Source organism: Pipistrellus kuhlii, unplaced genomic scaffold (genome assembly GCF_014108245.1).
Source record: "Pipistrellus kuhlii isolate mPipKuh1 unplaced genomic scaffold, mPipKuh1.p scaffold_m20_p_149, whole genome shotgun sequence".
In the NCBI taxonomy this organism is placed as follows: Eukaryota; Metazoa; Chordata; class Mammalia; order Chiroptera; family Vespertilionidae; genus Pipistrellus; species Pipistrellus kuhlii.
The window spans coordinates 67558-74379 of NW_023425459.1; the positions used below are offsets into that span (position 1 = coordinate 67558).

The following is a 6822-nucleotide window of genomic DNA, read 5'->3' on the forward strand; positions in this document are numbered from 1 at the left end:
TAACAAGTTTTGCTTGAAAAAGTTTGTGTTTGGTTTGGTTTTTGTTGCAAAACTAGGGCTAAGAAGATGGCGGATGAAGAGCATATTCGGCACTGCATGCTTTACGAGTTCCAATTAGGAAGAAAAGCAAGTGAGGCTGCAAAAAACATCTGTAGTGCTCTTGGTCAAGATGCAGTTAGCGCCAGAAAATGCCAGCGTTGGTTTGAGAAATTTCACGAGGGAAATTTTTCGTTAGATGACAAGAGTGGTTGAGGCCGTGTGTCCAATTTTGATCAAGAAGCTCTTCAAGCTCTTTTGGTGCAAAATCCTCAAATTACCCAACAAGAGCTTGTGACAACTTTAAATTGTTCACAAAAAACAATTTCCAATCAATTGCGTGCACTTGGCAAAGTCCAAAAGTTTGGAAAATGGGTTCCTCATGAGTTGACAGACAACAACCGTAATCAAAGAGTCACAATTTGCAGTTCGCTCCTCTCTCATCAAAACCGTTTGCCGTTTTTAGAGCAAATTGTTACCTGAGATGAAGAATGGGTGCTGTATGTTAATTTGAAAAGGTGGCCTCAATGGTTGGACAAAAATGAGGCTCCGCAGCCCACGCCAAAACCTGACTTGCATGTGAAAAAAGTGATGTTGTGTGTTTGGTGGAATTTTAAAGGAATTCTTCATTATGAACTTTTACCATCTAACCAAACCATTACAAGTGCAATGTATAGTGCCCAATTGGAAAGGTTAGCCCAAGCTTTAAGAGAAAAAGAACCCGCGCTGATTAATCGGAAGGGCGTAATTCTTCACCACGATAACGCACGACCGCATACTGCAAGAATCCCTGCTGAAAAACTGCGCCAGTTGGAATGGGAAGTCCTCCCTCAACCTGCATATTCTCCTGATGTTGCCCCTTCCGATTACCATTTGTTTCGTTCTTTGCAAAACTTTCTTCTTGGAAAAAAATTTAATAATGAAGAATGCCTCAAAAATGCATTGACCGAATTTTTTGCATCAAAAGCACAAGAATTTTACAACAGAGGGATTAAAATGCTTCCTGAGTGTTGGGCACAAGTAGTAGAAAACAACGGCAACTATATTGTTGATTAAATTTTGTTGTATTGTTTAAATAAAAGTATTAGAAAACGACATTAATTATTACTAGACCTAATAACTTTTTCACTTTTTTTGACGCTGTCAGAAAGATATTTTGCAGAAATACACGACTACAGCTGAACCAACGAATATTTTATATTTTTAAAAAATTCTGATGATTAATTTGATTTAATGACTCAACGAATCTACAGTTTGAAACATTGGTCTATATTTCTAACAAGTCTGAACTAAATGATTTACAAACTTTCTCTTTACTACACTTGCAAAATTCCCTAATCTCTCAAATTCAAGTTTCAATTTTGTGAAGAGGAAAATATCCTCTAGCTGTGATTGCAAAATAACTATCCAAAAAGGGTTCATTTCCCACATAAACTATAATTGTACACTAATGACACGTTTTAAAATGCTACTTAATCGTAACTTAATTTAAAAGGGGTCTTACGATCAAAAAGCTCAAAAGTTTAAAAACAGTACTTTTAACAACTGTGTATAAACATCCTGACTAAACCACTCAAAATAACTTACAAGTTTAGATGTACTGTATTTACTTCCTTAATTATGCATATTCCCTGAACCTGACAGCCTTACAGCAAAAAACCTGGATATAAACAATCGTGTCCTAAAATACATAATTTTACTTTTCCAAGATTTCCAGGTCAATATAAACAAACGCAGAGGACTGCTAAATGAGGTTTTAACTTAGGAATTCAGTGCCAAGAACACAGTACTTATAAGTAAAATTTTACAAAGTAAACTCATCCAGTCTCCTAATTACTTCAAGAATTTAACACTCACTGTGCCCAATGCTTCCTTCTCGTTTGCCAACACTCTCGTAAATAAGTTTATTAAAACACACCCTCATCTCTGACACACAGGGCACGGGTCCAGGCCCTACTGTAAAAGTTGGGCAGAAGGACATTGCCGGCCAAGGACACAAAGGTTACATATTCCTCGCATCGGGGCCCGCCGGGGACGTGTACGGGCAATCTGCACCCAGGAGTGCAGCCACGGCTCAGGGCTGCGGCCGCTGGCGGTGGCCCAGGGCGCCAGGCAACCCTCCCCGCGACCCCGTTTACTCCGCCCGACCCCTCCCCGCCAAGGACGGCCGGCGGCACGGCTGCGCCGGGCCGAGTGGACTGGGAGCGGGGAGCCGGGGCTGGGGCGGCCGGCCCGCACGCCCGCCCGCGTAGGGGGCCCCCCACCCCCGCACTTCCTGCCTTCCCTCCCGCAGCCCGGCCAAGGCCAAGGTCTCACCGGCCCACAAACTTGATGGCGGAAGTGACGTGAGGGGACCTGGCGACTCCAGTAGCCAGTCGCGCTACAGCGGGAGGAAGCGCCGGCCAATGGGCTACGACCGGGGGCCGGACTTCCCGCCAAGCTGGAAGCGGCGGGGGGAAGGGCGGGGGAAGAATGTGAAGAATGACCCCTCCCCCGGCCGCGAGGCGCTGGGCGGGAAGCGGAGGGGGCTGGGGCCAGCGGCCGCGCCACGCGGCGCCCATCCCCCGCCCGCACCGCCGGCACCCGCGGTCCCCCTCGAGGCCGGCCCGCCCGCCCCAGCCCCCGGGCCTCTTCCGGCCGGCCCAACGCCCTTTCTCCCACCGCCCCAGGGAGTCAAGCGGAGGAAAATGGCGACGGGCCCGCGCGCGCCGTCCCTTTACCCTGCTGACCTGGGGCTCGCAGAAAAGGCCACCGCCTGCAGCTTCCCTTCGCGGAGTCGGCCCGGCCTTCGTTCCCGCCGCCACCCGCCATCCCCCGGGAGTGGCGCGCGAGGACGCAAACGGGAGCGCAGGCGGAGGGCCGCGGCGGCCTGAGGAAAAGCTGCGCGGGCGCCGGGAAGGCCGAGGCGGGCGCGGACCCGAGCGCAGCGCGCGAGCCCATTGGCTGGGCCGCCTGATTGACGTTCGCCTCACCCTTTCGCCTGGGCGGAAACGGGCGCCCGGACCCCACTGGAGGGCGGTGGCTGGGCCCGCCCTGTGCGGGGCGGTCACTCGGTTTCCTATTGAACTGCCGGCGGGTGGTGGGCGGTGCTTCTCCCCCCCTCCTCCTCTCCCCCCTCCTCTTCTTCCCCCTCCTCTTCTCCCCCCACCTCCCCTCAGCGGGACGGGCGGTGCCGTCACGTGGCGGCCGAGGGCGCGCTGGGCCGCAGCGCTGGGGTTCCGCACGGGGTGGGGGCCGCTGTGCCCCACAGCTTCCCAAGCTGTAGGTGAACTTGGCATTTCACCGACTGCCTCAGGATTGAGTGCATCTTTTCATGGCAATCTTTAATTTTCCTATTTTCAGAATCAATCGAGCGGAAGAACAAATGGGTGATTTTCTCTCCCTCCTCTTTCCTCCTCTCTTTTTCTCTCTGGAATTAATAAATACATAAATTTTCAATTAACCTGAAACATAGATCCTGTATGCCCATTAGGACTTTTCCAAACTGGAGCCCCAGAGAGCGGAGAGCGCTGGGTAGGTCTGTGTCTGAAGACCCCGCCCCCACTTGGGCTCCCTGTTTTCACTAACTCGCTATAACTTTGTGCACAATATTTCTAAGAGTAAAAACATTAGCATCCTCATGGGTGACATGTTTTTGACGGACTTAGAGTGTACCCATTGCATTTACATTTATGATCTCACTTGTATGAGTACTTGCAATAAATGCCAGAAAAGTTAGGGTGCAGAGTTACTTTGTGGGCTGAAGTGAACAAGAAAGAAAAGAAGCTTGGCCTGAAAAAAAAGGGGGGGGGGGATAGAAGGAGGGCTTTTAACTTTAAAAGACCGACAAATGGGAAAAACAATTTTGTAAAATCTATTACAGACAAAAATATGAATGAAAATGTCTAGTAGTTAAGAACAAAGATCTGCAACCAGACTGCTGAGTTTGAACCCCAGTTTTGCCTTTTCTGCATTGCACAACTATACAACACCAGAAGCCTGGTGCACATCATAGCCAGCAGTTGAGTGGCCGAAACATATCATTAGCATATTATGCTTTGATTGGTTGAATGGATGACCCAACACTTTGCATATTAGGTTTTTATTATATAGAATTTAGCATATTGCTTAATCTTCTGTGTCTCAAGTTCTCATATATAATAATGAGATTATACCACTTACCTTATAGAATTGTTGTAAGAATTAAATATTATAAGTACTTAGAACAGTGCTTAGTGCATATATGCACTACATGAGTATTTGCTAATACTTAAATATATACAGTACATTTTTTCAAATGAGTAGGAGAGAGTATAGACTAAGGATGTAAACTGGCAATTCATAAAATAAATAAAAATGGCCAACAAATACGTAAAGATGTTGATCCTCATAAGCAAGTAAATGCAAATTACAGCTATCTTCAAGTTTATGACAAATCATCAAAACATGCCCTGAAAAACTATGATGGTGGTGTAAACCTATAGTTATAAATATGCCAAGACTGTCAGGGTTATATTGTTATTTGAGAAATAAGGTTACAAAGTAATGTGTATGATATGACCCCATAAATCTTAAACAATAGTTAGCTATAGAATTACTCATGATGTTTGCCTTTACACATTTCTGGGTTCTTAGCATGTATTGCTTTCATAATAAAAAAAAATATATAAATACAAAAGCTATGCCAGAAATAGTTGTTCCTGTCAACCAAATGTTGCCACCAATTCAATGCCAACAGGAAGAAGAAATTTGGGAGACAGTGAAGAGGAAAATTTGATCTGGTGCAACAGCTCAGCAGGGATACAGTATGGCTGTGAATACAGCACTGCTAAGGAACAGCATAAAAGTGCCACAGCAAAACTGCATGGCTGTGGAACTCCTGTAGCAAGCAGTTTTGGGTGGCTCTGCTCTCCCAGCTAAACTGTTCTCAAGCTCTGGTGGAAAGTGTGCTCCTCCAGCTGCAGGGGAACTGTCTTATATGGACAGATGCTCCTACCTCTGATTCCTGATTGGTCTATCCTCATGCAAATGAGGACATCAAATCTTCACAGTTTTATTGGCCCAAAAGGCACTGTCTTGATTGGTTAGAATAGAGCTTTCCTGATTGGTCAGAATAGAGGAGCTCTGATTGGACCAGAGCTCCACAGCTCCCGTTGGACAGGAAAAGCCTCAATACTATTGGTTGAAATGGGATTCCAGGAAACCTTTATAAGGAGCCACTAGCAGACATACAGAGCAAGCAGGCAGTTTAGCACAGAGGCTCCCTCTAAGTATGGTTTGCATAAGAGGCCCTTGTGCAGAAATTGCTGGTAGGCTCTGGTTTGTTTGTTTTTAATTTGAGCCCAGTTAGCCCTCCAGAGCCCTGTTTAGCAGGTGTCCTTAATTTTTCACATTCCCCAATATCCATTGCCTCCCTTTTCTGTAGTAAATAGAAACCCAGTTTTTAGGTGATAGCAGAACTAGAGTGCCTTCGGGTGTAGCTATGTGGCTAAGTTCTGGCTGCTGAGATGTGAGCAGGAGAATGGACTGGGTTTCTGGGTTCCGCCCTCCAAAGGGAGGGTTTGTCCTTTCTCTCCCCCTTTCTGATTTCCAGCTGCTTGGGTGGGGATGGGGTGTGGTAGAAAGACACATGGAGGGGAACCCCATTCCCCCGCTGTCATCATGATGCTTGTACTTTAAGTGAGATAGACATGACTTACCTCATTTTGAAAGGGGGCAGCAATAGAATTTGGGGAGCCAGCTGGTATTATGAGAAATATGAATCATGCTGTGTTAATAGGACTGTTTTATTCTGATCACAGAAGGCACATTCTGCCCTGGCTGGAGCGCACGGGGAGACACAGCCCTTCCTCCCCATTGGGAGCTGCCCGTTATCATGGGAAGATGAACAGCTTTGCTGCAGAAACCAGAACCGCCAGCCCTTTGCACACCTGCAGGCCTCTGCAGCCCTCCAGCCTGCTCACCTGTGAACCGCCCACCTGGCACTCCCCTGGCTATTTCCCCTGTAACCCCAGCCCTTGCACATCACTCAGCCCTTTGAAGACCCCCAGTCCTTTTGCATGTCTGTAAACTGCCTTTTGCCTGCTTTTCCTTTGTGCTTTTACTGTTTAAGCAGCTGGCTTATGGCGGGTGCGGAGCAGATTCCTGAGGCTGACCTGCTGCTCTCCCCATGCTGCAGGCAGGACTGGGATAAACGCTCATGTATGACCCAACCCAGTCTCGGCTTCATTGGCTCGAGTAGTGAGTGACAGGCAGCACAGACCCACTGATTGTCCGGTTACAATTTAAGCCCCTGGAATTTCGGAATACTTCCACCGAAAGCGAGCCTGATGGGTGGGGCATGCCCACACAGTGTGCTCTCCTCCTGCGTGTGGGTTCTTGGGAGATGAAAAGGGCATTCCGTGGGAAGAGCACTGCTTTTGGAACGAAGCAAACAAGGAACAGTGCTGAAGTCCCACTCCTGTTCGGAGATGCGCTCTGGGGCAGGCCCTGTGTTCAGTGAGATCACAGTGGGGGAGTGATTTGGAACTGCTGAGTGATGCGCAGACCTGGTGTCATTACTGATCATTATTCTCAGAGGCAGGAAGAGCATGAATTTGTATCCCTGCTCCCGACCGAGGGGGCAAACTGCTGCCCAGGCAAGCCAGCCCATGGTAATCCTTAGAGTCAAGTCCAAGCCTGTCCAGAAACCTGCCCTCAGTCTCCCCCTCCACTCCCAATGCTTGTGGGGGCACAGTCCACTCACTCACTGCTCAAGCCTCCTGCAATGTTCGTCCCCATGTTGGCCAGCGGGTCCTGGCCATTCAG

At 48.0% G+C, this 6822-nt stretch overlaps 1 long non-coding RNA gene across 1 annotated transcript; it reads right to left on the bottom strand.

Moving 5' to 3' along the window:
* Nucleotides 1-1242: 1242 nt before the first annotated feature.
* LOC123652356 lies at nt 1243-2898 on the bottom strand. Its single transcript, XR_006741651.1, has 2 exons — nt 2766-2898; nt 1243-1992 (listed from the first exon to the last, which is right to left on the bottom strand). It is a non-coding gene; the product is annotated as an uncharacterized LOC123652356 (long non-coding RNA).
* Between the last annotated feature and the right edge of the window lie 3924 nt (nt 2899-6822).